Here is a 10574-nt window from a genome sequence, read left to right on the forward strand (position 1 = left end):
GAAAGAATAAAGAGGAATCTTGGGGCATATGAAATGGACACATAAGCAAACTGAAAGATTTTCCAATGGTCAAAGCCGCAGCTATTTGGAAAAAAAAAATACTGGATTATAAAACAAAGTATAAAATAAGAATCCAAGAGTCCATACTGATAAAACTAAATGACTGAATAAATAAATAGAGCTAAAGAGACAAATTTCCCATGCAGAGTTCCAAATAATTTGTATAGATACTCTGTTGTCAAGAAATGGGGGCATAACCCCCACCTTAATGCAGATTGTGCATAGTAACTTGCTCCCAAAAGATGTAGTATCAAAAGGAGGGGAGAAAGGTAACTTTACAGTGCAGAAATCTGGCAAACACTACCTCAGCCCATTGATCAAGGTTAAGGTCAACAATGATAAGTCATATTAATAGTATGTACACTTGGTAGAGAGTAATGGAAATGGCATTTTATCTGCGTGATCTTCCTTCCAAAAATCATAGCCCCAGTCTAATGATGAGAAAAATATCAGACAAATTCCAATAGAAGAGACTTCTACAAAATACCTAACCAGCACTCCTCAAAACTGTCCAGATTCTAAAAAATGAGGAAGTCTGGACAATTGCCACAGTCGAGAAGAATGTAAGGAAACATGACTAACTGTAATATGGTGTCCTGGATAAAATCCTAAAACGGAATTTGGGTTAAAACTAAGAGAATCTTGGGGCGCCTGGGTGGGTCAGATGATTAAGCATCTGCCTTCGGCTCAGGTCATGATCTCAGGGTCCTGGGATCGAGCCCACATCGGGCTCCCGGCTCAGCGGGGAGCCTGCTTCTCCCTCTGCCTCTCTCTCTCTCTCTGTATCTGTGTCTCAAATGAATAAAATCTTAAAAAAAAAAAAAAGAGAATCTGAATAATATATAGACTCTACATAAAAATAATGTATCAGTATTAGTTTATTGTGACAAATGTACTGATGAAAGATGCCAGTAAGGGGAACGGTGTGAGATATAAGGGAACTCTGTAGTATCATCTCAGTTTTTCTGTAAGTCTAAAACTTCTATAAAATGAGGTACATATTTTTTAAAGTACATGTTGAAGTATAAAAAGCCCACATGGCTTGGGATTGTATGTATAAACTCTTAGCAGTCTAAAGGTCAATTGTATTGAGTTATGATTTATTATTCTTTCCTTGGTTTGCAATGTTAGCTGCATTCCTTTGATAAAATGATTCAGAGTTATTTACTTTCACTCCCTCAGGTGAAAACTTCCATGTATGCTCTTCAATATGCTATTCGGTAACCTCTTATTGCAATATTTTTTAATAAAAATTCTTTTCAGAAACAATACATTATGGAGTTGGATTTTCAACTTTATTAAGTGAAGGACATCCGTTCTCCCCATGATAGGTTCAAATAAATCTTGTATTCAAAATGCAGATCTCACATATATTACTTTTGTGCTCCAAAAAGGAACATGTACCTTGTGAGAGAAACAAAATACGGTGCCATATGTGACAACTGTGGATCTCGAGGCCTGAACGTGACCCCGAAACAAGGACCAAGTGCAGCATTGTACAAATTATTCCGACAATGGCTAAATTGTAGCAGCCCGTGCAAAAAGTAAAATAAATAAGCAAAACAAAAGACTCAGAGCACATTACTAATTGAAAATATTTATAAATGGTTGAAAACAGCATTTATGTATTAACGTTTTTCACTTTTTTCAGAATTTCTCAACATGGCATAGGGGGCCTGTTTGCTGTATCTACATAAATATAGAGCCAATTCCTGTTTCTCTGTTTGGGGAATATTTATTAAGATCAAAGACTTTTCCCTGATATTAAAATTCTGTACAACCCCAGACAAATTCTGGAAAGAAAATTATTTTTCTGTTTGGGCAGAAATTCATATTATGTGATGGTAAAGGGGGATAATTCAGTTCAAAATAGGGGTCTTTCACTAGAGCATGATGTTATTAGAACTACAGAAAGCAGCCTTTAGATTTTGAGGGAAGAAACTGCTATCACTGAAGGAAATTATACCAATTCAGAAAAGGACAAAAGCATAACTATATGCCCTTTCAGTATCCTATCAGAACATTGTCTAACACGACCACCCCAGGATTATCTAATTCTCTAGGGGGTGTACCTTTGTTTGACTGCTAGTTATGTTTGATTAGGCCCAGGTTCTGTGAATTATGTGTCAGTGATATGGATTTTTTTTCCAGTAGAGGTGCAAATGATTTATCTTTGGCAGGAAAGATAACCCAAAAGGTTGTAGGTTTTATTGCCCAGTAGGATACTAATCAGTTCTGTCTCCCACTGAGTAAACTTATTTCAGCAAGTCTTTTTTTCCTCACTGACTTAATATAAATCAATCTTAATCAATCTTATTCTCTCTTTCTGTATAGCTGTACACACACCTGCACAGATAGATACACACATTTAGATACATATAATATGTATGGATAACATATATTATAGGTGTATATATATCTCAGATGTTCTTTGTGTTAGCTATGCCCCCATTTCTTGGCAGCAGATTACCTACACAAATTATTTGGAACTCTGCATGGGAAATTTGTCTCTTCAGCTCTATTTATTTATTCAGTCATTTAGTTCTATCAGTATGGACTCTTGGATTCTTATTTTATACTTTGTTTTATAATCCAGTATTTTTTTTTTCAAATAGCTGCAGGTTTGACCATTGGAAAATCTTTCAGTTTGCTTATGTGTCCATTTCATATGCCCCTATGATTCTTCTCTTTTCTTTTCTTTTTTTTAGCCACTTCCAAACTTTTGGCATTACAAGATGCTCCAGGCTCATCTCCAGCTCTAAAATCAGACATTTCTCTGATTGCGCTATGGGCACCCTTATTAATAAGTCAAATACATGTCTATTCTATACTTGTATGAGAGTCATGCTATAATAAAATGACTCAAAGTTATTTACTTTTGCTTCCCCAAGTGAGACTTTCCACCTATATTCTTCAACCCGCTAAAACACGTCACTGAAAAAAAGTTTATGCATAGATTCATTGGTTTAGAGCTACATTACTGCCACCAGAGTTCACCTCTTCCCTGTTGCCCCATATGCCCTCCTGTACTCATGATTATGAGGTGGCTCAGGACGGTGTTTGTGAGCTACCATATGTGCCAATGGAACAGAGGGGGCTTAACGTTTGCAATGCTGAACAGTTTGACCTTGTGATGGGTGAGCAAGTTGAATGTTCATAAGCTTTCAGAGCTTTTAAGCAGATAAAGAAAATGCTTTTGCTTAACATTTTACACTTTAAAAGAAAACCACTTCTTAATGAAAATCAATATTTACTCATTTCTCATCAAATATTATCCTCAAGGGAATGAAATAGATTTTAACCTGTCGATTCTATGGGGGGAACTAAATAACTAATTAACATTATTATTTATCAAGTAGTCAATATGTCCTTGTTGTAATACAATCACCATAGGATCAAAGTACATTAAATAATTGAAATACATAAAACAGGGACAGAATAACTACTATGTTAAATTTTATTAAATAATCATCTATACAAATTAATGAACAACAAATATTTGGCTACTCAGCCTAGGAATAAAGTCCAAAAGATGATGGTAGTCTGTGAAATCCTCCTATATGTAGCTTCTGGGACAAAACAGAAAATGTCATCAAAATATCTGGGCTGGCTCTTTTCCGGCTGGAACCATGGAGGGTGCAGAAGAGAAGAAAAAGAAGGTTCTTGCTGTGCCAGAAACCCTTAGAAATTTCATAGAGTTGAAGATCAAGCGTCTGAGGAAGAAGTTTGCTCAAAAGATGCTTCAAAAGGCAAGGAGGAAGCTTATCTATGAAAAAGCTAAGCATTACCACAAGGAATGTAGGCAGATGTACAGTACTGAGAGCTGAATGGTGAGGATGGCAAGAAAAGCTGGCAACGTCTACGTACCTGTGGAACCCAAATTGGCATTTGTCATCAGGATCCGAGGTATCAGTGGTGTGAGCCCAAATGTTTGAAAGGTGTTGCAGCTTCTTTGCCTTCTCCAGATCTTCAGTGGCACCTTCGTTAAGCTCAACAAGGCTTCAGTTAACATGCTAAGGATTGTGAAACCGTATATAGCATGGGGGTACCCAAATCTGAAGTCGGTGAATGAATTGATCTACCAGCGTGGTTATGGCAAAATCAACAAGAAGTTAAGTGCCCTGACAGATAACACATTGATTGCCCGATCTCTTGGTAAATATGGCATCATCTGCATGGAGGATCTGATTCACGCGATCTATACTGTTGGAAAACGTTTCAAAGAAGCAAACAACTTTTTATGGCCCTTCAGATTATCTTCTCCACGAGGGGGAATGAAGAAAAAGACCACCCATTTTGTAGAAGGTGGAGATGCTGGTAACAGGGAAGACCAGATCAATAGGCTTATTAGAAGGATGCACTAAGGTATCAACCACGATTATTTTTGTAATCTGGTCAGTTAATAAATGACTACTCTCAAATGGAAAAAAATATAGATAGATAGATAGAGATATATTTATATATCTGGGCTGGTATAGCCAGTATTGACGATGAGAAGGCCCTAATTGTTAGACCTTTACATAACACAGTCAGCATTTTATAATAAATAGTCATGGAAGTACAAATCCTGTCCCAGGGAAAATCTCTTGCTTTCCTTGCTTCTGTTCACTTGTCAGGTTCTTACTAAATCTATAATGTACAAGTAAGTGACATGGTTAAAATTTGAATTGAAGACTTTTAACTACATTTAGCATTTTCTCCAAAAGATGATACTATTCATATTCTGACTTTTGATTATTTTGTATCAAGGTTTACTAAAACCTCATTTCATGTTTCAGCAGAGGAAACAATACTTTCAGGGTTTAATTCCACAGGAACAGGATGTATGCATATATATAGTAAATTCTGAATTAACCATGCCAACAAAAACATTAGCATGAGAAGTGAAAACATCATACTTAGTGTACCACTTGAAATGGAGATAGGTCCCACCAGCAAAAAAGTGAATGTGCGTTTCCTTGTCCATTCACGTTTATATGTTTCATGACAAACCTCAACTCATTGTTTCCCACATATTTTCTGTCAAAAATATTTAGTGCCACCCACATTGGGGTTTCCCAAAGCACACATATTCAGAAAGCTTGCGGGTTTATCATTCTTTTACTGAACTATTGTCTTAATTACAGAGGAAAATTTCACTTTTGACCAAAAGGCCAAAAAATCTAGTAAACCTTTGGGTTTTTCAGTTACTTTAATAGACATACCTAACACTACATTTGGACAGTCTTCAGATAAAAAGGTGATTTAGGGGTACCTGGGTGGCTCAGTTGGTTAAACATCTGACTCTTGATTTTAGCTCAGGTCATGATCTCAGGGTCCTGAGATCAAGCCCCACATTGGGCTCTGCATTGGGCTTGGAGCCTGCTTAAGAGTCTCCATCTTCCTCTCCCTCTGCCCCTCCTTCTCCTCTAAAAAAGAAAAAAAAAAAAAGGAAAAGGTGATTTATAAAATAAGTCACATGGAAAGGCCAACCACACTGGATTGGGGACTGAGAACCTCAGGTTCCAACAGAGTTCACACTACAGGTGTGCATGACAAGATTAGGAAATCACCTGGGAGTATTTCTTCAAATGGAAAATCAGAGGGCTGGGTTAACTTCTAGAAAATGTCTAGGTTCCTTCCCTTCCATTTCACAATTCATTGACTTCTCTAAATTTGCCCATCATGAAAAATAAATTCCAAATAAAATTCATATGTTTATGAAAACATAAGCATCTAAAGTTTAAATTTTTTTTTAATTTTTTTATTTTTTAAAATTTTTATTGTTATGTTAATCACCATACATTATATCATTAGTTTTTGATGTAGTGTTCCACGATTCATTGTTTGTGCATAACACCCAGTGCTCCATGCAGAATGTGCCCTCTTTAATACCCATCACCAGGCTAACCCAACCCACCACTCTCCTGCCCTCTAGAACCCTCTGTTTTTCAGAGTCCATCATCTCTAATGGTTCGTCTCCCCCTCCCACTTACTCCCCTTCATTCTTCCCTCCTGCTATCTTCTTTTTTTTTTCTTCACATATATTGAATTGTTTCAGAAGTACAGATCTGTGATTCAACAGTCTTGCACAATTCACAGTGCTCACCATAGCACATACCCTCCCCAATGTCTATCACCCAGCCACCCCATCCCTCCCACCCCACGCCACTCCATCAACCCACAGTTTGTTTCCTGAAATTAAGAATTCCTCATATCAGTGAGGTCATATGATATATGTCTTTCGCTGATTGACTTATTTCACTCAGCATAACACCCTCCAGTTCCATCCACGTCGTTGCAAATGGCAAGATCTCATTCCTTTTGATGGCCGCATAATATTCCATTGTGTATATACACCAGATCTTTATCCATTCATCTGTCGATGGACATCTTGGCTCTTTCCACAGTTTGGCTATTGTGGACATTGCTGCTATAAACATTGGGGTGCACGCACCCCTTCGGATAACTACATTTGTATCATTGGGGTAAATACCCAGTAGTGCAATTGCTGGGTGGTAGGGTAGCTCTATTTTCAACTGTTTGAGGAACCTCCATACTGTTTTCCAGAGTGGTTGCACCAGCTTGCACTCCCACCAACAGTGTAGGAGGGTTCCCCTTTCTCCACCTCCTCGTCAACATCTGTCGTTTCCTGACTAGTTAATTTTAGCCATTCTGATGGGTGTGAGGTGGCATCTCATTGAGGTTTTGATTTGGATTTCCCTGATGCCAAGCGATGTTGAGCACTTTTTCATGTGTCTCTTGGCCATTTGGATGTCTTCTTTGGAAAAATATCTGTTCATGTCTTCTGCCCATTTCTTGATTGGATTATTTGTTCTTTGGGTGTTGAGTTGGATAAGTTCTTTATAGATTTTGGATACTAGCCCTTTATCTGATATGTCACTTGCAAATATTTTTTCCCATTCTGTCGGTTGTCTTTTGGTTTTGTGGACTGTTTCTTTGGCTGTGCAAAAGCTTTTTATCTTGATGAGATCCCAATAGTTCATTTTTGCCCTGGCTTCCCTTGTCTTTGGCAATGTTTCTAGGAAGAAGTTGCTGTGGCTGAGGTCGAAAAGGTTGCTTCCTGTGTTCTCCTTTAGGATTTTGATGGAATCCTGTCTCACGTTTAGGTCTTTCAACCATTTGGAGTCTATTTTTGTGTGTGGTGTAAGGAAATGGTCCAGTTTCATTCTTCTGCATGTGGCTGTCCAATTTTCCCAACACCATTTGTGGAAGAGACTGTCTTTTTTCCATTGGACATTCTTTCCTTCTTTGTCAAAGATGAGTTGACCATAGAGTTGAGGGTCCATTTCTGGGCTCTCTTTTCTGTTCCATTGATCGATGTGTCTGTTTTTGTGCCAGTACCATACTGTCTTGATGATGACAGCTTTGTAATAGAGCTGGAAGTCCGGAATTGTGATGCCGCCAGCTTTGCTTTTCTTTTTCAAGATTCCTCTGGCTATTTGGGGTCTCTTCTGCTTCCATACAAATTTTAGGATTATTTGTTCCATTTCTTTGAAAAAAGTGGATGGTATTATAATGGGGATTGCATTGAATGTGTAGATTGTTCTAGGTAGCATTGACATCTTCACAATGTTTGTTCTTCCAAACCATGAGCATGGAACGTTTTTCCATTTCTTTGTGTCTTCTTCAATTTCTTTCATGAGTATTTTATAGTTTTCTGAGTATAGATCCTTTGCCGCTTTGGTGAAATTTATGGTTTTGGGTGCAATTGTAAATGGGATCGACACCTTGATTTGTCTCTCTTCTGTCTTGTTGTTGGTGTATAGGAATGCCACTGATTTCTGTGCATTGATTTTATATCCTGCTACTTTACTGAATTCCTGTACGATTCTAGCAGTTTTGGGGTGGAGTCTTTTGGGTTCTCCACATACATTATCCTATCATCTGCAAAGAATGAGAGTTTGACTTCCTCTTTGCCTATTGGGATGCCTTTGATTTCTTTTTGTTGTCTGATTGCTGTGGCTAGGACTTCTAATACTATGTTGAATAGCAGTGGTGAGAGTGGACATCCCTGCCGCGTTCCTGACCTTAGGGGAAAAGTTCTCAGCTTTTCCCCATTGAGAATGATATTCGCTGTAGGTTTTTCATAGATGGCTTTGATGATATTGAGGTAGGTACCCTCTATCCCTATACTCTGAAGAGTTTTGATCAAGAAAGGATGCTGTACATTGTCAAATGCTTTTTCTGCATCTATTAAGAGGATCATAAGATTCTTGTTCTTTCTTTTGTTAAAGTATTGTATCACGTAGATTGATTTGCGGATGTTGAACCAGCCTTGCAGCCCAGGGATAAATCCCACTTGGTCATGGTGAATAATCCTTTTAATGTACTGTTGGATCCTATTGGCTAGGATTTTGGTGAGAATTTTTGCATCCATGTTCATCAAGGATATTGGTCTGTAATTCTCCTTTTTGATGGGGTCTTTGTCTGGTTTGGGGATCAAGGTAATGGTGGCCTCATAAAAGGAGTTTGGAAGTTTTCCTTCCATTTCTATTTTTTGGAACAGTCTCAGGAGAATAGGTATTAATTCTTCTTTAAATGTCTGATAGAATTCCCCTGGGAAGCCATCTAGCACTGGGCTTTTGTTTTTTGGGAGATTTTTGATGACTGCTTCCATTTCCTTAGTGGTTATAGGTCTGTTCAGGTTTTCTCTTTCTTGCTGGTTCAATTTTGGTAGTTGATACATCTCTAGGAATGCACCCATTTCTTCCAGATTATCTAATTTGCTGGCATAGAGTTGCTCATAATATGTTCTTATAATTGTTTGTATTTCTTTGGTGTTGCTTGTGATCTCTCCTCTTTCATTCATGATTTTCTTGATTTGGGTCATTTCTCATTTCTTTTTGATAAGTTTGGCCAGGGGTTTATCAATCTTGTTAATTCTTTCAAAGAACCAGCTCCTAGTTTCGTTGATCTGTTCTACTGTTCTTTTGGTTTCTATTTCATTGATTTCTGCTCTGATCTTTATTATTTCTCTTCTCTTGCTGGGTTTAGGCTTTATTTGCTGTTTTTTCTCTAGCTCCTTTAGGTTTAGGGTTAGGTTGTGTATTTGAGACCTTTCTTGTTTCTTGAGAAAGGCTTGTATTGTTACATACTTTCCTCTCAGGACTGCCTTTGCTGCATCCCAAAGATTTTGAACAGTTGTGTTTTCATTTTCATTGGTTTCCATGAATTATTTTAATTCTTCTTTAATTTCCTGGTTGACCCATTCATTCTTTAGTAGGATGCTCTTTAGCGTCCATGTATTTGAGTTCTTTCTGAATTTTCTCTAGTGATTGAGTTCTAGTTTCAAAGCATTGTGGTCTGAAAATATGCAGGGAATAATCCCAATCTTTTGGTACTGGTTGAGACCTGATTTGTGACCTAGGATGTGATCTATTCTGGAGAATGTTCCGTGGGCACTAGAGAAGAATGTGTATTCTGTTGCTTTGGGATGGAATGTTCTGAATATGTCTGTGAAGTCCATTTTGTCCAGTGTTTCCTTTAAAGTCTTTATTTCTTTGTTGATCCTTTGCTTAGCTGATCTGTCCATTTCAATCAAGGGGGTGTTAAAGTCCCCCACTATTATTGTATCGTTGTCAATGTGTTTCTTTGCTTTTGTTATTAATTGCCTTATATAATTGGCTGCTCCCACGTTAGGGGTATAGATATTTACAATTGTTAGATCTTCTTGTTGGATAGACCCTTTAAGTAGGATAGAGTGTCCTTCCTCATCTCTTATTACAGTCTTTGTTTTAAAATCTAATTTGTCTGTTATAAGGATTGCCACCCCAGCTTTCTTTTCGTGTCCATTAGCATGGTAAATGGTTTTCCACCCCCTCACTTTCAATGTGGAGGTGTCTTTGGGTCTAAAATGAGTCTCTTGCAGACAGCATATTGATGAGTCTTGTTTTTTAATCCAATCTGATAGCCTGTGTCTTTTGATTGGGGCATTGAGCCCATTTACATTCAGGGTAACTATTGAAAGGTATGAATTTAGTGCCATTGTATTGCCTGTAAGGTGACTGTGACTGTATATTGTCTTTATTCCTTTCTGGTCTATGCTGCTTTTAGGCTCTCTCTTTGCTTAGAGGACCCCTTTCAATATTTCTTGGAGGGCTGGTTTTGTGTTTGCAAATTCCTTTAGTTTTTGTTTCTCCTGGAAGCTTTTTATCTCTCCTTCAATTTTCAATGATAGCCTAGCTGGATATAGTATTCTTGGCTGCATATTTTTCTCGTTTAGTGCTCTGAAGATATGCCAATCCTTTCTGGCCTGCCAGGTCTCTGTGGATAGGTCTGTTGCCAATCTAATGTTCCTACCATTGTTGGTTACATATCCCTTCTCCCGAGCTGCTTTCAGGATTTTCTCTTTGTCTCTGAGACTCGTAAGTTTTACTATTAGATGTCAGGGTGTTGACATATTTTTATTGATTTTGAGAGGGGTTCTCTGTGCCTCCTGGATTTTGATGCCTGTTTCCTTCTTCACATTAGGGAAGTTCTCTGCTATAATTTGCTCCAATATACCTTCTGCC

At 37.8% G+C, this 10574-nt stretch overlaps 1 pseudogene; it reads left to right on the forward strand.

Moving 5' to 3' along the window:
- Window positions 1-3680: 3680 nt before the first annotated feature.
- LOC113911648 lies at window positions 3681-4424 on the forward strand (annotated as a pseudogene).
- Window positions 4425-10574: the final 6150 nt, after the last annotated feature.

This window comes from Zalophus californianus, chromosome 12 (assembly GCF_009762305.2).
Source record: "Zalophus californianus isolate mZalCal1 chromosome 12, mZalCal1.pri.v2, whole genome shotgun sequence".
NCBI lineage: Eukaryota > Metazoa > Chordata > Mammalia > Carnivora > Otariidae > Zalophus > Zalophus californianus.